The sequence below is a fragment of the Vicugna pacos genome, chromosome 12 (assembly GCF_048564905.1).
Source record: "Vicugna pacos chromosome 12, VicPac4, whole genome shotgun sequence".
Taxonomy (NCBI): Eukaryota; Metazoa; Chordata; class Mammalia; order Artiodactyla; family Camelidae; genus Vicugna; species Vicugna pacos.
This window is the reverse complement of record NC_132998.1, coordinates 29523062-29544308: the sequence shown is the minus strand read 5'-3', so window position 1 is coordinate 29544308 and position 21247 is coordinate 29523062. Positions and strand designations below refer to the sequence as shown.

The following is a 21247-nucleotide window of genomic DNA, read 5'->3' as shown; positions in this document are numbered from 1 at the left end:
TTATGAGATTCAATAAGCATAAAATCACTCTGTCAAATTTCTATAGAAGTTTCTAAATGCTTATCTTCAGTTTCTGAATTTATATCACCTCAGACCAGAACCAACATTTGGGGTATTGGTCCCAGCCTGTGTGCTACATGTTGAGCTGCCCTGCTCTTGACCTCTTGCCTTCACCACTAATTTAGTATGTAGCAAATACTACCATTATAATCTAGCTTTTCATTTCCTTGAGAGCAAGAGATACCTACTTGCGTGCTTGAAGTATGTGGGAGAAAACACTGAACATATTAGGTGCTCAGTGAATATGTCCTGATGTGCACACACTCGACAGACCAGGGAGATGAGAGATAGGTAAGTAGGTAGAGAGAGCTTTTAAAAAACACTTAGCATTTTTTCTCCTTTTATAGCCCTTCTTGGTTCAAGGTAAACAAGGAAACAAAAAAGCCTCTTCAGAAAATTTCCAAAATAAATAAAAGCTATTATAGGGCATGAAGTTTATGACATACACTAAGTCAAAAGATAATGGTTTTTAAAAGCTTTCAAATAAGGTTTTTCTTTTAAGGAAAAGTTGCACTTACACATTAACAAACTTGTATGTAGCTGTCTTGTTTTTAAAGATCTCTTGGGACAGACTTCAGAACTCCTCATAGCTGTCTCAGTAGTGGATAATGTTACTTTAAAGCAACCATATATGTGATTTTCACAATGAAGAAAATGAATTCCTGTTTCATCTGAGCTTCCCTGATAGAAACTTCAATTCTAAAACTCAAAAAAGGAGATGACAGATGCCTAACTAATCTACTTTTAAGTACTGAACGGTTTCCTTGATTAATCTCTAAAGCTCTAATGGCAAAAGGTTGTCATAAATCGAATACATTTTTCATGCACGTGGCTTGCTGTTATTTTAGGTATTAGAGAGCAGAAGGATCTTTAATCTGCAGTTCACTACCAGCAAGAAATAGTTCTTTAGTGCAATATGGTTAACTTCTTTCATACGAACTAAGTTATGTTAGCAAAAAGATGGGCAGAGAAATGAGGCCTGGCCATCCTTACCTAGAAAGCAGGATTCCTTGAGAGTGTAAATCAGGTGGCCCTGTAATCAACCAATGGACTGGTGACTACTGAGTTCTACAGGAGGACAAGAAGGGCAGGTATGTCATAGGATCCAAGATACCGAGCTTGGAGATGTGCTCCGTTTAATTCTCTCCTCACGGCAGTCTCATGCCCTCTCTGCTTCTTCCACCTATGGTTTCAGGGTAAGTTGATCCACTGTCTTCCTTTGGACTGCAGCTCATTGTTTCATACGAAATATCTATTGGGATCACAAACCACAAAACAGGTTGGTTGGAAAATATAAAGAGTCGAAAGTACTTTTACAATAATAAAGAATGAAACTATAATAAAATAGCAACAGACTGGAACAATACATTTGCATCTGAAGTGCTCATGTTAAAATTCGCAAAGACTCATTCAAGTTTATAAAAGAAGTCCATCCCACTCAATAAATGAGCAAAGAACAGGTAGTTTATCCGTGGGAAAATACGAATGGGAAATAAACAAATAAAATTTTTTGAAATCTTTGCTCGTGATCATATAAATGGAAATAAAAGAAATTGATTAACAAAAATATCTATTTAGAAATGTTGAATTATATTAAAAGTTAAGACTTTAGAAACTTGAACATTCATTAAAGATTAACATTCATACAAATTGTATGTTTGAGGCGAAACTGAAAAATTCACACACTTCCGATATCCTTCTAAAATGGTAATTCACAAAGGATAAATTATACAAAAAGCTATAAAGAAAAACATAGAAAAACATAAAAAAAATCCATTATCATTTGGGCCTGAAAAAACCACTAAGGGATTTATCCTAAGGACATAACTCAACAGATTCAAAAACCCACAAGCAGGGAAGATACTTACTGTAACTAAGAGAGAAAAACTTCTTATACAACAAAAGAAGATTAAGTAGCCAATAAAATTAAAATTTTATAAAGCTACGTAGAAATTTAAAAGAAAATAGTCATTATAGAATGTCAAATGAACATCAAAAATGCAAAACAATTCCAACCATTTAAAAATTGCATGCATGTGGTGAACTACCCAATTAAAAATATACAAGTGGTTTTTGAGTGATAGGTTAAGGTTTTTCCCTCTTTTTTGCAAATTCCCTTACTTGGGGTTTTTGTTTATGTTTCTGTTTTGTTTTTTTGCTTATTCTACGCATTTTTTTCCCTTAATTTTCTTTTTATTCAAGAGAGAAAGGAAAGGATGAGTATCTGGAGAAGATACTTCTCCCCCTTCATCCTACAGTCAGGCTCTTGCCGACACTCAATTTTCTCCAGTGCTGTCAGCTCCTTTTCGGAGGAGTTGATGTGTAGCGCTAATCCTGTCTGCTGGCTGCCTCCCTATTCAGGAGGGTATGCAAATACTTCCAAACCAGAGCATTTTAGACCTATTCACGGCCCAAGACAACACACTTTTCATTAGCATTTGAAGTGTGAGGGCTGAAAAAGGGGAATGGACAACTTTTTTTTCTATTTTTTTTCTTTTGGCTCGAAGCTTTGGGGAGACTTGAAAATGTGCGTTTTTCATCCCTTTGCACACATCAGCATTGGCGCTAAACTTCAGAGAGACGCATTGACTGCCCTCAGGGGAAAGCATTCAGGAGGATTTTTACACATACACAGAGGGCCATCGCCTGAAATAAATCACAGAATGGAGGTGGCAGAGATGAAGAAAGAGGGGTTCAGTGGGCTAAGCAACGCATCCAGAGGCATGAATTTAAATCACGATTTATTTTCTTCTCACTCTACTCTTGCGTGAACCTCAGTTTCTTAATCTTCAGCAATGAGGAGGGGGCGTCGGGGAAAAGCGACCCAAGATTTAAGATGCAAGGCAGGGCTCTCATAAAACAGCCCTCTGGAGGTGTGGTGTCTGCAGCCCAGGGGTTAGAGCCTGGTGCTCTGAAATCTAGGTCACAAGTTCAATCCCCTTCTGGGTCAGTTAGCTTTTCTCTGTTCCACAGCCACAGACTAAAGGCCTGAGCCCCTTATTCAGGCCGAATGTCTAACAAAATGTGTGCCCTTGGTCACTGCACAAAACAGCCCAGCCGAAGCCTAGCAAATCTATGCTCCACTATGGAGACCCATGGGGAAGCAAGCTGTCATTGGGGCCTGCAAAGGCAGGAGCATCCCTGCAAGGAGGCAGTGGGGGGAGTGGTGAGGAGTAGATGCTGGAGGCTGCCAGACTTTGGGGGAGATCCCAGCCCTGCAACTTAGTGTGTGACTCTGAGTAAGTTATATAACCTTTCTGAGCCTTAGCTACAAATGGATAGCTACTGCATAAGGCCATTTTGATGACTGAATGTGTTAATGCACTTTAAGAGATTAACACTGTGCCTAGTGTGCACTGAACACTCAGCCAAAATTTCCTAGGACTCTCATCATTGATCACCAAGGTAAAACACTGCTCTAAGGCTATTTTAGGATATTGAGGAGGATGATTGTGGGTGTTAAAGTAAAACAGAGAGGTCTCCAGCTGATATTAGCAGATTATTGCGTGCCTGAGATATGTCAGGTACCATGATAGACTTTTTGCGGGGGGAGTATTAAAAATAAAAAATCCCTCATGGGTCTTGTCCCAAAGAACTTATAAAGCTAGATGGCCCAACTATAAATTCTGATTTCAGTCAATCACCATCTGGGTTACCTTGGATCAGGTTTCTCTTTTGATGCCTCAGATTCCTCATCTGTAAAAGGGGGATAATAATAACATGTGAAGCTCTAGTGCTTATCTTAAGACTTTAAATGAGTGGATATTTGTCTTGTAAAAAAAAAATATGTTCTTGCCATTCTTCAGCTTTGAAAAAGTTACCTGTTGCAAGCCGGATCACAGCCTTGATATATTTTAAAAAATCTGATGACAATTTACCTCTCTAGTTTTGCTTATGTGCTTCCAATCCACAGCACACCTTGTGCGACATACCTTGCAATTCAGTTACAGTGATGGGTCCACCTTTCCTTGATGCCTCCTTTCTCCCCATCCTTGCACATGTCCTCAAATGCATCCTTTCTGTCTAGCCTTTTCCTCTCTCATTGGTCCACCTCATGAAAAATGCTCAAAATGTCCTTTCTCTGGGAAGCCCTCCTTGAGCTGTCCAGAAGAATTTCTTGCCTCCTCTAACTGCACGTTTATATATGCTCAAGGATAAATGGCCCGGACTCAAAGCCTCTTAAAATGAATCTGCTTAAAGCAGGGACAAGATTTCAAGAAAATAATGAAAAACAGGTTCCCAGTTGACCTTTTAAGGGGAGGCAATCTCTCTGCCCACTTCCACTGGATAGAGAAGACTGTGAAGATACAGAGGAAAAAGGCTGTCAACCAGTTCTGTTTATAATGTCTTCTATACTCCCACTCCCAGTGCCACCTTTATTAAGGAAGCCTGGCTTTGTGTCCATGACAACTCCATTTTGTACTTGATTCTTATCAGAGCTTCTTTTCTTTTTCAAGGTTGAGTGAGTGAAGGGGGAAGCTTTGAGCTCACTCAGGAGTAGATCTGGCAATTGGTTTCATTTCAAGATCTAACTGATTGGACCAAGAAGTGTTGAACTGAGGACTGCTAGTTTGGGACTGCATCTGGGATCAGCAGGGAAGAGTGCTGTGGTTGATTAATGATGTCTGCAGTAAGTGCTAGGAGTTGCATTTTTGCTTCATATTTGGAGACTCTGCCTGAGAGGTTATACTGTGTTCCTAACACTTGCTGAATACTTTATCTACAAGTCTGAGGTCACCTGAAACGAGCTCCCCCATGTTCCCTCTTCTCTGCCTTATTATTTCCTTGTATTCTCACCTAGCCTCTCCTAATAATAAGCAACTCTCTTAGGGGAAAAAGAAATGTTCTTTCTCCAAAGCTAACTTTTCTTCTCCCACCTGTAGTTCAATTCCCTCCCACCTGCTCCAGATCTGAAAAAAACAAAACAAAACTCCAGATGTATACATCCACTGCCTCTTTGTTATTTCCATTTAAATGTATAAAAGCCATCTCAAAGTGAACAACGTCCAAAACAAAAATCTCATGTTTTCCCTCCACATTTGCTCCTCCCATTATCTTTGCTGTTTCCATGAATAGAAATATTCTTTTCATTGATCACGCCACAAACCTTGGAGTGTTCCTTGACCACTTTTTCTCTCAAATCCTACATCTGATCCATCAACAAATTCTTTTGACTCTAGATTTCCAAAATGATCTGATTCCTGGCTCTTCTCATCTACATCATCACCCTCCAAGTCCAAGGTTCTGGCATCTCTCTCCTGGATTAAGGTAATGGCCTCTTAACTAGTTTCTCTGTTTCCATCCTTGTTCCCTATGTTCGTTCTCATCACAGCAGTCAGTGGAGTCCTATTTAAACATAGCCAGATCTTACCACTCCTCTGCCCAAAAACCTTCCAATGTTTTTCTTCTTCCTCAGAATAAAAACCAACACCCTTTCAATGGCCCTTTACCATCTAGGACCCCACCTCTTACTACTCTTTCCTTGCTCACTCTATTTTAATTACACTGGCTCCTTGCTGCCCCTGGGACAGAAATCTCACTCCCACCTCAGGGACTTTGTATTTGCTATATCCTCTGACCAGAATGCTTTCTCCCTAGGTAATCTCTTTGGGTGGTTCTCTGATCTCCTTAAATTCTTTTCCCAGTGTCACCTTCTTAGTGCATCCTTCCTAACCACCCTGCTTAGTATAGCTCCCGCCCTCCACCCCTGGCACTTCCTACCTTCTTCCCTGCTTTCTTTTTCTCCAGAGTTCTTCCATTGGATGTTCCATGTATTTGTTTGGTTGGCTGATTGTTATCTGTCACTCCCCTAAAATATATGAGCTACACGAGAGCAGGAAGTTTTGTTCCCTGTAGTATTCCCTGGGCTTAGAACAGGGTCTGGCACAGAGTAACCAATCAGTGAAAATTTGCTGAATGAGTAAATGAAATGATGAATATAACAAGCTTACCACTGTGCCTGGTACACGGCAGATGTTCAATAAGCGTTATTTTTATTTCTCACTGGGTTTTCGTGGGGACCAAATAGTGTTAGGAATAAAGAAGCAGGATGCATTTCTATAAAATGCTACATAATTCTCAGACACAACTACCTTTATTGCTGTGTTTATCACAGTGCCTTGTATTTAGCCCATATGGATTTTGAGCTGAGATTTAGATGGGATTGTTGCCAGAAACAGACACTGGGACAGCAATAGCCCCTTATCTGCTGCAGGCTAGAAATCCAGATGACCGAATAATTTTAATTATGTTTAAAATGAGAGTAAATGTTTTTTATTGTGTCCTGATGGCTGTATATAAGAGATAAATCCTATACAGAATAGCCACAAGGGCTCAAAAAGCATGGCCACCTGAGGCCATTCTGTGCCAGGGTAAGCAGGTCTAGACAACTCATCAGCTCTGGGGTATCCCTGCAGAGACCTGAATAAACAAATCTTAGCCATTAAGGAAAGATTAGAGGTCCAGTTACATGACATATCAAGGAAGGAAAACATAATATATGCTAGGAAGGTTTTCATAACAAATGGTCAAAATTTTATATAAACTTGTTTTCGAATCTCGTAAGAGCAAGCTTCAAGGCTCTAGAAAATCAATTCATGTGAATTCCTCCAGCTTTCAAAAACACTAGAAATGGCTTTTTTTTTTTGACATACTACAAATAGCCTAAAAATGCAAGGAAATAAAAGACTTAAAAACTGGTCTGTTCTCATTTCCACCGCCTTTCCCTTTAAGTCACGCTGTTTCCTATACTGAAAATCAAGTATTTTCTAAATCAGCCCATTTGTTACTTATATACTGTATATACTTTTAATGGGTTTCCGTCAGAGGTTTGAGAAGGACAATTTTTCTGGAAAGAAGATAAAACTGAAAGTATCCTGTAATGACCAGTGATGAGCTGAGGTAAGCAAATTCGAGGAAAACAAAACAAAATTACCCAGTTGATGCTAAAGGGGGCCAGAGAAACAATTAACAATTAATTCTAATGAATTATCAGAGCGTAAGTTAGATCTTAACCATGCTCCCAGTTGGAAAAGGCTCTGAGGAGGTGGTGATCAGATAGTTCATTTCTCAAAGACGCCAGCAGCCCTCTCTTTGGTTACATTCGAAGTTCAAGACTTCCAAGAACGGTCTATGAGCCTTAAGGAGATGAAGACTAACATTCCTCTTCCCTGTTCAGGCCAGGATAGCCTGAGTCCCTGGAGAGATGACCTCAGGAAAGGTAATGACAACCACCACAGCACGCTATCCCCAGAGATCTGGAAACATACTGTCCATTTTATTTCTCTCAACTTCCTTTGGACTCAACTAGTGCCACATGACATATAAATACTCTTCTTTTAGAAATATTTATGTTCAAGCACAAAGGGGAACAGCCAAAACCAGTCATAAAAAGCCATCAGCATTTAGTGTGAGCAGGCTAGCTTCCTGATTCTGGGTGTCAGGCCAGGACACCCTATCAGTGACAAGGACTTCAGGGAATGGAAGCCCTTGAATCTGTTTCTTCCTGCCCTTCTGAGACCTGGTTCAGTTAGTCTCCTTCTCCCTTTCCCTCTCTTTCAGCTTCTGCCTCTCGGCCTAGAGGTATGCTCTAGTGTCCTGAGAGAATCAACTTCTTTCCAGTTCCTTTTTCTCTTCCAAGCTTTACATAAGCAAAGGCAGGGTTGCTTTTCTCACTTCCTCACTTTCCATTCTTGTGTGAGCCCCTCCAGGCTGCCTTCCAGCCCCTCCTGGAGTGAAAATCTTGCTAAGTTCACCAATTATATTTTCCCTCTCCCTAACCAAAGCCCTCTATTTCCAAGTGCCTTTATTTCCTTCATGGAGGGTTCTTGATCATAGACATTTTTGGAGATGAGAAAAGTGGGGGTTACAGAGGTAAGGAGATTAGCCTAAGCTGATGTAGCTAATTTTGCTCAGGCAGGATTTGATCTCCCAATGAAAGCTAACACCATAGTCCACACTCTCCTTCTATGCACATCCCCTGACAGACTGAAACCCTCCTTAAGTCTTACAACAAAGTAGAATTGAGATAAACGAGTTTCCCTGTATGCAAATGAAAGGTAAGGTTGCATTTAGAGAGATAATCTGAATAAAACTGAAGGATGAGGAGCTGTGAGCTAAAAGTTATAGTTCTAAGAGAAAGTATCCAAAGGGTGGAGAATCACCTTATTTATAAACAATGGAAGATCTGGTCAGAGTAGTGGCTATGGGAGAGAGGGAATATTACAGGACATTTTAGAAGCATAATTGTTAGGGTTTTGTGCATGATGCAGGAGTGGGTAAAGACAAAGTGTGAGATGTTGAACAGGGAGCACAGAGAACTCAAGGGAGCTAGGGGAGTAGGAAGGGAAGGGAAGTAGTTTGGTTTGGGACAGGTGGGGTTTGAAATACTTTGAGACATCTTTGTAATTTCCAAAGGTTGGGTTGTCTTCAAGGAATCAGCATATTTAAAATACACATCAATAACAAGCAAACTTGTCAAACACAAGTCAGACCTTGCGTTATAAGGATACTTGCTGGGTTATTTCTGGGAAGTTAACGTTCTGTGTGATCAGATGAGGGCAAGAGGCATAAAAATACGGGCTGTCACTGTTACATCAACCACTCAAGCCCACTGTGTACCTTTAAGCTTATGAAGCCTGGGAGTGTGCTTATTCTAAAGGCAGAGAATCCTTTCTCAGACTCATTCTAGAACCGAATCCAGGACCATTTCTGCAAGGTCACAAAAGGGACTTATTCAGTGACTCCAGTAAAAGGGTAAAATCTCTTTTGGTCTCTTTTGGTCTTGATGGATGATATAGGAGAAAGCCCAGGGAGAATTAAATGGAAAAAAATCTCTCACTGGACTCATTCTATTTTATGCTGGTCACACTGTGCCATTCTGATGATACCTAACACTTGTTTACATAATTGAACAAATGTGTATGTAGCACTCCAATATACCAAAGTCTGTGCTAAATGCTTTACAAATACTAACCCATTTAATTTTATATTGACCCTATCTTTAGTTATAATTATTACCCACATTTTATAGATAAGGAAACTAAGGTAAAAGGTTAATGAAAATTTCCAAAGTCACATGGATAGTAAATGATGGAACTGGGATTCAAACCCAGGTTGTCTGATCCCAGAGCCTATGATGTACTATTGTTCATATCTGTCAATTAAATTTCTACATTGGAAAAATAAAATCTGCACCTGTATATAATTTGTGTGCAAGAAGATTTTGGCACTTTGTTCTAGTTCCATTTGCTCTAAGTATGTTCAGTTTGATATCAAATTATTAGGGTTGATACGAAGAAGTGAATTTGCCTGTTTGCTTATGCCCTCCTTCTTTCAAAAATAATTGAAGATGTAATTAACATGTTCTACAAATCTGGAGGCACTGAATTTAAATTGCTAGTTGGAGTACCTCATGTAGAAAACATCTATTAAGCATTGTAAAATGCCAACCCACAGAGAAGAAAGGTAAGAGTATTTTGGGATTGGAGATTATAAAAGTCAGGATAGACTCACACTTCGGAGGAAGCCTGATAATATTAGTAACAGCAAACACATTCTGCTTCCTGGGTTTCAGGCACTCTTCTAGAAAATTTACATGTAGGGAGTTAAGTTTTTAGTGGAGAAATCAAAGCACAGAGAAGTTAAGTAACTTTCCCAAGGTTACCCAACAAGTACATGGTGGAACTGGATTTGAACCCAGGCAGCTAACCCCAGATCCTGCGTCCTTACTCCATGTGCTACGTTAATGCAAGCCGGCCACCTAGCAGCTAGTGATAAAGGGGCAGACTATATGGCCTTGAGTGGAGGTTTTCTGGATTAAGTCCCACAGGAAGTCAAGAGAATCCCTGGAGAGATTCCTAGTGCCATGTGATCACTTTATGACTGAAAGAACAACTTTCCAAATTTGGGACCCACTAAAATCCAGTGAGGGTGAAAGTGAGCCTCCCTGGGGTGTGTCACTGGCATCATGGAAGGGATGCAATTTGGCCATTTGCATCTTAATCCCGAAGTCAGTGTTAGGAATCTAAATTCTGATTTCAGTCTGTAATAGTCCCTTCCATTGGTTCAGTCGCCATTTGTATTGACTCAGTCTCATTTTTGCCCTTACAGTACAGCAAATCAAAACTGGATGAAAATCAAAAACCAAGAAAAAGTTGATGATAATAATTTACACCGTAACGGGCACTGAATTAAGAGTTTAAACTAGATGACTAACTTCGCGCAATTCTCTGACACACTACACGGGCATTTGTTTATTCACCTGTAAAATAAGGGGAGAAGAAATCAGCAGTTATTGCTATTTAGGTTCGAGTACTTCACATATGCTAACTCACTGAATCCTCATAGTATTAGTAACTGATAGATTAACATCCATTTTCTAGGCTAACAAAACAGAGGCTTAGAGGAGATATGAATTTGGCTAGAGTCATTCAGCTAGCACGAATCAAAGCATCGATGTTTACGTGGTTTTCACTTTTTTTTTTTTGCATTTCACTTCCACTGTAAATCTGTCATTCCAGGATTTTAGCAGTCACAAAGGGACATGGTATTGCTGCTATTCTTCAACTCCAGTGCTACCACCTAGGTGACCATGTTAACTCACTATTACTTCCATCTCTTGGGAGGTCTCCTGGGATTCTGATTTAATAGTGAAATACAATGGAAAAGTGTTTTTATTCTAACAAAATTTAGATTTAATCACCCGTATGGTGCCTGCATGTACTATGCTTCATATATGGTGTATGCTACCCCATTAAAGTGAAAAACTTGTATGTATTCCCTTAGCAGGTTAACTTCTATGTAAGGAGTGACAGGTATTGGGGAAGAGAATTTGATTATAGGTATTGTTTGCATGATCTATTTTAATTTCAAAATATTTGAAAGGACTTGATCTAAAGACAAGAAGGGACCTGCTTTTGGCGGTGGGTGTTTTCTATTCTCATGAATGTAATTTTGTTTCTGCTGAAAATTCATAAGTTGCTTTGTCCAAAGGACACTGACATCCTATACTATGCTTTATTTGACATCTTATACTGCACACTAAACCACACAGGGCAAACTTCAAACAACTCAGCTATAGGAATGTATATCTGATTTGAAAACTGAGGTCAGCTCCAATGTGCTTCCTCATGTTGCTCCCAAAGGAGGTGAAGACATCTGCGAACACATCTTTGCATTGCCTTTGTCTTCTTCTGTTTTTATAAAATGGTCATCAGATACCCAAACACTGAAACATCTTCCATTCATCCAGAGATTACTGTCTTTGTCACAGTTGTTTTGGATATTAGTAACAAAGCCAAATATGGACTTTTGATGACTTCCAAGAAAGAATGTGAGTGGATCATTAGAATAATTTGTAATTGATTGAGAAGAAGTTGCTCCACACCAATCTCTGGCATTATTATGGTCAAATAATTCACTGATGTAAAAGTTAGATAAACAGAGCTAAAACTTTTCTCTTATACAAGGACACAAACGAACTATGGGTTTTATCAGCAAAGGCATAAACAGAATCCCAAATTGTGGCATCATTTAAGTTAGAAAAAAATTATATCAAAGAAAACAAGCACCCATATATATTATAGAAAGAAATTCCTATAAAGACCCCTTTGGTGTTCTTAAAAATTTTTAAGTACGCTTTTATTTTTTACAGAAAATTTGCACTGCCTATTTCTTCTACTTGGAATACTCTTCTTCCAGATAGCCAAATGGCTCACTTCCTTAATCCTTCAAGTTCATGCTCAAATGTTACCTCCTTAATGAGGCCTTATCCCATTCAGCCCTGCTTAAAATAGAAACTATCGGTTCCCACATACCCACAGAATTCTCTACTGTTCTTAACTTGCTTACTTTATTGCTACAGTATTTATTATATACTCCTCTATGATTTTCTCTCCACTAGGATGGCAGCTCTCAAGAGCTAGAATTTTGGTCTGTTTTGTTCACTGCTTTATCTCTGAAAGAACTCAGAGTCAAGCTTTGGGAAAACCAAATATCAGGGCTGAGTTCAACAGGCAGGAGTGGGAAACAGAGAAAAGGGATAGTAACTAGGCAGATACTAGGTAAGATCTAAAAGAATGCAGGTCAAGGCCAAACAAAAGGCAGCCAAGAACAGCTTTTTTGGAATCACATAAGAACACATGTGCTTATAGATATTAGCTGATAGGTAGGAAGTTTATATATGGCTGGACAAGTTTCAAGATGTTTGGCTATACAGACAAGGATGATGGTGAGCATTTGCTATGTTTTTGACCACTCAGCAGCTGAATCCACCATCAGTCAGGGTAGGCAAGGTTAAGCTACAGTAACAAAAAATTCCCCAAATTGCTGTGGTTTTAAATAATGACATTGATTTCTCACTCATGCTACATGTTCATCACAGGTTGGTAAGGAGGCTTTACTCACTGCAGTCACTTAGGGATTAAGGCTGACAGAAACCTCATCTTAGCATACTTCCGTATTTGCAGAGGTAAGGAAAAGTAAATTGAGAAATTAGTGCTTCTGTCCTGAAGTGATATATGTCATTGCTACTCCTACTTAACTGGCCAGAGTTAGTCACATTGCTAAACCTGAGTCAATGGGGGTAAATAACACAGTTCTCCTATGATAAGAGATGACTGAATATAAGTGATGATTAACAGTCTACCTCATCCAGTTCTGCAAGTGGGAACCCATCTTATGGCTTCTGGAGGGAAGTAGAGCCTGTCTCCTACTACAAAAATTGAAGGACCTGCCTTCCCCACCTCCCTGTCCCTAATCTTATGCACTGGGGTATGATCTGAACTGGGGTTGATGATATAAAGCAATGTGGGAGGAGGGAATCGTTTCTGGCAAGACTCGGGCGGCAGCAGCATTTGACTTCCAGGGACAGTTCTGGCAACCATACCCATAATGACTTCCAGCATCATCAGGGTAAACTGGAGTGCTCAGAGTCCAGGGGTGGCCAACGTGGGAATCCTTACTTGATGGTATGTGATGTGATTCAGAATGCAGTTATGGCTTTATAGCTTCCTGTCATATCCATGCATTTTAATGCCTAGTTCTCCAGCATTCCAATTAGTTCTATGAGCTCCCCAATGCCTTTTCAATTAATACCTTTATATTTAAATCAGCTCAGTATGTCTTTATTGTCTGCATCATGATTAATACAAGTGGTCTGAAATACTGTGCACTCTTCTTATCCTATTTATCATGTTTGCAAACACCTGAACAAAAGCTGCTTTATCCAGAACTTGGCTAAATGCAAGAATATGGTTCCTATCACTTTAAATTCAGGGTTTTGTTTTTGTTTTTGTTCTTTTTGTAAAGTTATCCATGAACATATACTAAAAAAAAAAAATCAAATTTCTCCAAGGTATGAAAAGCAACACTCTTCTTTCTACTGCATCAATCTCTTCTTCCCACAATCAATTTCTACTTTTTTCAGTTGATTGTTTTCGTATTTACTTCCAAGGCTCTAATAATATTATCGTGATGGTCAACATATCTGTGTTGCTTGCTATGTGCCAAGTACTGTTCTAAGCACATTAGAAACTTAGTCATATAACAATCTTATGAGATAGATAATTATCATCCCAATTATCAGATGAGAAAACTAAGATGTAGATAAGTAGAACAACTTGCCCAAGGTTATATGGTTATTAATTGGTGGTGGTGGGATGTGAACCCAAAGATTCTGACTGAAGAGTCTGCACACATTACTATGCTATGGTGTACCTCTCTCTATATATTTACATTCTGATTATTCAGTTTAAAAGTTTTTGTGTGTGTGAGGGAGGTAATTAGGTTTATTTATTTATTTACTTTTAATGGAGGTGTTAGGGATTGAACCCAGGACCTTATGCACGCTAGGTATGTACTCTACCAATGAGCTATCCCCTCTTTCCTGATTATTCAGTTTTGACTATTTATCTATTGACTTCATATTTGGTGAATATCTCTTTTCCCCACCACACACAAGTACGATTCCCATACCCTATAGGCTGTAGAAATATTTACTAATCATTATATTTATGCAAATGATATTTATAGAAGAGCCACTAATTTAACTTCAAAATCTCCCCAAGTTGTGTAAACCTCCTCTGAATATATTCAAACATACTAAGTAATCTATACATTTCATCTTCTTATAGATTGCTCTCAGAGTCTCCTAAAACATTCTAAGCTGAACAAGTTTTCTCTAGGCCTGATACAGAGCTATAGTTTTGGATCTTTCCTCATGGAGAGATAGTCATAGGGTTTTCTGTTACCTCTGTCTTGTGTTGGACCTTCTTTTCTAGGATCCCATATCTTCTATTTTCTTAGTTCATCATTCGTTTTTTTAAGACACATCCTCCAGTAGCTTCCTGAGAAAGAGTGCGTGAGAGATAGTTTAGTAAAACTTTTCATTTCTGAAAGTCTTTTTATTCTCCACGCACAATCAAATGATAGTTTTTCTGGGTATAGACATTTAGGTTGAAAATAAATGTTCCCTCCTAATTCTATAGGCATTATTCCATCATCTTTTAGCTTCTGATGTTGTTTTTGAGAAGTTCAGTTTCATTTTGATTCTTAATCCCATTTAGTCAGTAAATCTGACATTACAAAACAATCCAATAGTTTTCTTAATTATAATTTTAGTTTCATAAGGATATTTTGCAAAATTACAGTGTACATTGACACATTTATACAATTTTTATTTTTGGCTTATTAGTTTCATAATAACTTGGATATGTTTTGCATTGTGCTTCAAATATAAGTCTTCTTCACTCTTATTGCTAATTGAAATATATTTCTCTCCTCCCCTAATCTAATTCATTCCTACAGAAACTCTTCCAATGTTGTCACTATTTTTTTTTAACATTCCTAGTGGGAAGGTTGGCAAGGAGATACAAAAGGAATGAGTAAAGACATTGAGAAACAGGGAACAGTCAGTACCAAAGCTGAAGGTAAGACAGAGTCTATCTGGTTCAACTATGTTATTTTATATAGAGAAAAAGCAGCCAGAAAAGTTGAAATGATTTTTTCCAATGTCACATGCTAATATGAGTGACCAAAGAATTTATCATTAAAATCAGGGCACTTATGAGAGTGAAAGAGGATATATGCATAATTATACTAGAATGGTAGATGTAAACCAGGTACACTAGCTCAACCCTGGACAAACTAGGATGTATGATTTCCATATGGTAATCATGGCGTAACCAGCCCTAGAATTCTCGTCTCTAGTGTTTTTCTCCCCTCTTCGTCCAACTTGAGCTAACCTCACTTAATTCAATCTCTAGTAGTTTCTTCTCTCACATCATTTTATTTCATTTGCATATTCCTTCATTCATTCTAAAAGTACTTATTGAACATCTACTTTGACCTCTGATCCTTAAAGTCATTCCTATCCTTTAAAAATGATTAGTTATTATCCTCACTTAAAATCGCTCATGTGTGTAAAGACAGGAAAATATTAGAAAACTACCAGCATCGAAGCTGACACCACCATATTTTATTCAAGAGGTAAATACGTAGGTAAATTGTGACACTATCTGGTAACACACTACAAATGAGAGAGTTCAGTGACTCTTAGTATGAACTAGACACACAGCCAGCTGGGAGCACAAGTGGTTCAGTGGGTTTCTGTGACAGCACTGGCGTACTTGTTCAAGGGGCATTTTGGAAGCTTTACAGCAAGTTCAAAGAGCATGCCAATTGAGGATGGAGACATGAAGTGAAGCTCAGTGAAGAAAACAGGGAAGTACAGACACAAATGTAAAAATAGCTTCAAAGCCCCAGCATCCAGTTTGATGATCAGGGTTATTTTTTTAACTTTTTAAAGGGCAATTTTAGATTCACAGCAAAAGAAGGTACAGAGATTTCCTACATATGCATTGCCTCCACACATGTCCAGCCTCTCCCACTCTCAACATCCCTCATCAGGGGGTACCTGTGCTACAACTGATAGACTTACACTGAGACATCATAATCACCCAAAGTCCATATTGACCTTAAGTTCACTCTTGGTATTGTCCCAGGAGATTTTTCAAGTAGACTTTCTATTTTGATCATTAACTATATGAATTAGAACTTCATTTTATAAGAAATATATGACTCAAGGCCAAACTAGCTCATCTTTTTACTGGAAATGTAGTGAAACTTGAGCTAAATTCCCAAGCTATTGCTATCAGTTGTTTACCATAAATTCTTTTTTTCATCTCAGCTATGGATTTTGAAGTATATCACTCTTTAGATGGACAAAACTGAAGCTGATAGTTTCATACAAAGAACTCAGGCTGAAACTTCTACATACCAATATTGGGTTTTCTATGGCTTTTGGAACATGTGAACAGACTCTTGATTTTGATCATAAACATCTTGTACTAAAATAGGTTATAAAACAATGAAGTGCAATAGATCTTAAGTTACTAGACAATCTTCTGACCTCACCACTTGCTGTGTCTTTTGGCAAATTGGTTCACATTTCTAACCTCCAAGCTCCTCAAGTATAGAAAAGAAAAAAATAATACTTCCATTGAAGGTTTGTTGGAAAATTCAACATAACATTGGACATTTGTGTTTCGCAGAGTGCTTGAGGTAGTAAGTACTCAGTAAATGATAACTGGATTTTCTAATCCCAAATTTTTTACAAATAAGTAAACCCTGTTTTAAGATCAGTTGTAGATGCATGCAAATGTTTTGATATTTTTCTCAAAAAGCTATATAAATAATAATTTTGACATGGCTGACAAGATCATCTGATTAGTATATAATGAAATTCAGACTGCGTATTTCATTCTTGAAAGCAGGTATCAATGATATGGTTTCATGGCTACTGGTTATGCTTACAAATTGGATTCTGTGGTTGTACAGGAAGTACTAGCCTGTTTCTACCGGCAGCTGTTTTGTATTGGTGGGATGTATCTGGTGATGTGCTGGCATAATGATAATAACAACAATAATGAAGTATGTATTGACACATTGTCATTTATCAGGAGCTAATAAGTTTCATACTTAATATACATTATATTGGCTAAAATGAAGATACACTTGTGGTACCCTGAGAAGGCCTGAAAATTTGTTGGTTCTGTCAGGTTCTTGAAATTTGAAACTATTCAAGCAAAGTCAAGGCTGCAGGATTAGCTAGATGGCCAAATAACAAATGTACACTATTCTTCTCCAGAGAAGCCGGGTAGGAGAGTGTTGAGGAGTTGGTAGAAATGGAAATGAATCACCTCTGTATAGCAGCCTCAGAACATTTAAATTTCCAAAGTTAAATAATCTAGAACATTTTTTGCAAGTAAATAATAAAAAAGTAACCCATTGTTAAATGAGTAGACTACCATTCTATTGGAAAACAGACAGATTTGGGGGAAATTAATTTGAAGTCCAACTGAGGATGTTTAGAATCCATGAGTTCCCACACATGTGATTCTATTTCTAAGCAAGGCTCTTCATTAAAGAAAAAATATGAATCCTTAATTTTCCTGCATGAAGCCCATTCAACTCGCTATTCTCACTGTTGTTTTTAAGGAAGAAGATATTTTGCTTTTACTTCTTCTTTTTAAAGTCATCAGTTTCTCAAATATGAGCTCATTCAAATTGAACTCACTTTTCTCTCCAGCACACAGGTCACATGAGTAGACCAGGAGGAAAAAAGAAAAGATTTCAGAAAGCACAATTCTTTTGAGGAGTCACTGTGCCTGCTGCAAAATTATTCGAATGAAAAGATTTTTTTTTTTGAGGTAAAATGACAATTAAGGTCGACCTCCTCCGTTCAAATTAAAAAAAGAGAAAAAGGCGTGTAATGAAGAATCTGACTCCTTCCTCTAATTTTACAAGTTCAATGGTAATCTAACCGTGCCATTCATTTACAGAAACCATTAATTTTACTATGTGGCTGAAAGTAGTAGGCCTCAGCTTTCATTCTCCTACTTTTCCCCTCCCTTAGGCTTTGTGTGTGCACCTGTTCGGGCCACTTTAGCATCCCATTTGTAAAACTTTGGATAATCCTCTGGCACTAACCCTGGTGTGATAATACTTCTGTTATTCAGCAGCCTAATTACAAAGGACAACACAGATAAAACACTTCAGTCCTATTTTTTAATAGCTGATTTGCCAATTTCGCCAAGCTCCAAAGAGAATGATCTTCAAACCTTGCTGGATTTAAACTTAATCTGAATTTGTTCAACGCATGGGACTCCAATACCTCAGAGCAGACCTTTTGTTGTTAGATTTTGGACACCTCATTCCTTCTTCCACCTTCACTCCTTTTAAATTGTGATGTTAGGAATCTGTTTTTCAGAATATCATTGAATAATATAATTAGAGCATTTTAAAGCATTCCCCAACATCTTTTGGAGACAACTGTTGACATCCTCCAATAACAAAACAGTTAGAGAACTGGGGCTTTGGGCACTAAAGAGTTACTTTACTCAATTAAGCTAAGTGAAAGAAGAACTTGTCATACTTCTTAATTTAACAAATTTTTCTGAGGGTAATATCTTCAGAATTGGAGCTCAGTAAAGGAAAAGTGTGTCTAATATTTCTTTTCTGGTTTAAGATGGGAAAAAAAGAGGATTATTTCTAATTTATGGCAAATCAAAGGAAAGGATCATTACTTCAGTACAGGTAAGCCTCCCAGTATCTGTGCACTTAGCTCTACTTCTTTGATCTAGATATGGGACTGGAGAGCTGGCAATGAGACAATCTTAGGAGTTCTGGGTACTTCCTGGTCTGTGGAGAATATCCTGAAGTTTTGAAGGGTCAACTAAATCTCTCCCCCAAAACACGTTTAGGGGGTTTCTAAGGGTACTGTCCAACCGAAGGGCAGCCCCTACCACTTTCTTAATCCCTTGATTTTTGAAACCCCAAATAACACAAGGGAAATTTAATACATATGTTTCTGACTTGCTTACACTGCTTCATCAAAACGGTGTTTTGTAAGAGCTATTTGATATCTAAGACGCCTTCTCAGTCTTCTTTCTAAGCCTTTTATTTTGCTCCAAGAAATCACATTTTCTTCATGTTCAGCAGAATTGGAAGCAGAAGAGGCCTAAGTTTGGCTCAAAAGCTCATATTCACAAAGTCAGCAGAAGTTTGGACGCTAGCAGAGTATGTTGCTGTCCTCTGCTTGTCCACAGTACAAGACAAGTGAAAAACTCAAGGATCCTACTTGTCAAAAGTAGGATGCCATAGGTTAATTTTACTGACTATTCCACCTACTAATTTCATCCAAATGTACATTTCTGCTTTCCAAGATACTAACTGTCACATATTAAATGAAAGACTAATAAACATGTTCATCCCATTTTACAGATGGAAAAGTATGTCATAGACTAAAGTGATACATTTTAATCCAATATGACACTGTAATTTGTTAAAACACCAGCTACACTGAGTCACACAACCAGTTCCTGAGTCATATAAAAAACAGTGAAAAATCTGCAGAAGAAAAGACATCTATTTTAGATTATAGGAGAGCCCATTAACTATGGGGGAATTTTAATGTTTTGGGGGAAATTTTCAATGTTTGAAATTTAAATTTTTGATTGATCACTGAAATTCTCAAAACAAATGAACAAAAAAAAATGAACACCACCAAAGTAAAGCCAGTTAGCTATGAGTGGTTTAGAATAATATACTGGTATATTTTACCATTTGCTGGGCACTTAAGAGTTCAGACACTGTGCTAATTACTATAAATAAATTATTTCATTCAATTCTCACATAATCCTATGAAGTAGGCACTACTATTTCTATCCCCATTTTTTTCTAATGAGTGAAATGTGGTTCTACGGTTTAAAGGGGGAAAGATTATTTGTCAGGTATGGCTATTTCAGTCATTTCTTATATTAGCACAACTTTTTTTTAATCCAATAGGACATGACTGACATGTTCAGTTTTATGAATAGTGTAAACTTGGTACAAAACATTCTCAGTAATGTTATGAGTTGGATATTATAAACCAGGGACCAGGTGTCATTTCTGGTCTCATGGTCTTAAGTACTGCACGGCACCTTTTGGGGTATGTGCTTGTTCAGTTGACCTTTGCCAAAATGAATCTTATTTGTCTAACACTTTTCTGGGTCTGATGGTTCTTTGATTCCTAGGGAACATGGCAATTGGGATGAGATTCACAAACAAGTCAGATTTAAAAAAGGATTAAATAAGGAGCCCTAAATCTAGAATGTCAGAATTTTCCACGAGGAAATGGTAATTCAGTGGTACACTTCTGTGAAGGTGTCAGTTGAATTCTAGAGAGTACATTCTAGATATATTTTTTATTGTTGTTACCTATAACACCTGGCAGGTCGCAGGTCCTCGGTAAATTTTTGTTGAGGGAAAGGATGAATAAACGACTAAAGAAGAAATAGAGGTCTTTACATTCCCTAGCCATGAGTTAGACATTAACAGAAAACTGGTGAGAGAGCTTGTGAGTTTCATTCCTAGGGTCTGTGTGTCTGTGGAGACTTGTATCTGGAGGATTAACCAGTTGGCTCTACTCTGTGAGTTGAGTGGGAATGACTCTCCCAAAGCAGTTACTGGAGTAAAGAGCTCTGCCATGGAATTTGTGGTAGCCGGCTCCCAGATGGCCCCTGGTTGATTCACTCTTCTTGTATTCTTGTTCCTCCTACTGTGACTAGGTCTGACTCATGCAAGCAATAAGATATTGAAGAAATGATGGAGTGTGACTTCTAAGACCAGGTCATAAAAGACATTATGGCTTCCACCTTGTTCTCTTAGGTCACTCACTCTGTGGGGAGCAATCGCCCCATACACTCAAGCAGCCCAATGGAGAGATGCACGTGGTGAGACCCTGAAGGATCAACTGGACAGTCATGTGCGTGATCAGTCTTCAAAACAGATCTCCCAGCTCCAGGTGAGCCTTCAGGTGAATGCAATCTTGGCTGACATCTTGACAACAATCTCATGAGAGACCCTGAGCCAGAACCACTCACCTCAGCTGCTCCTGAGCTCCTGGCCAACAAAAACTGCCAAAAAATGTTCCTTGTTGCCTTCAGCTGCTAAATGTAGAGGTAATTCCTTTGGCAGCAATAGCTAATACAGAGTTGCATTGAGTGACACAAAAATCAGACTCTGACACTTAAGAAAATAAACATGTAGTATCAGTTGGCTTATTCATATTTGTCCATCACAAAGCAGTTATGAGACCCTAATCTTTCATATAGGAATTAGGCCTAACAATATATTTTGATATTCA

The 21247-nt window shown here is 38.2% G+C and overlaps 1 protein-coding gene across 25 annotated transcripts in view; it reads right to left on the bottom strand.

Moving 5' to 3' along the window:
• PAH (phenylalanine hydroxylase) overlaps nucleotides 1–21247 on the bottom strand; it is a 361485-nt gene that overhangs the window by 139542 nt on the left and 200696 nt on the right. For 23 of the 25 annotated variants that reach the window (XM_072973153.1, XM_006205894.4, XM_072973150.1 and 20 more), the window contains 2 exons: nucleotides 14310–14405; nucleotides 1054–1312 (listed from right to left, as the gene is read on the bottom strand). The gene's annotated coding sequence lies outside the window, so the exon portion shown is untranslated. Of the gene's footprint in view, nucleotides 1–1053; nucleotides 1313–3716; nucleotides 3757–14309; nucleotides 14406–21247 lie in introns of all 25 variants that reach the window. The other 2 variants (XM_072973147.1, XM_072973155.1) reach the window with 2 other exon arrangements.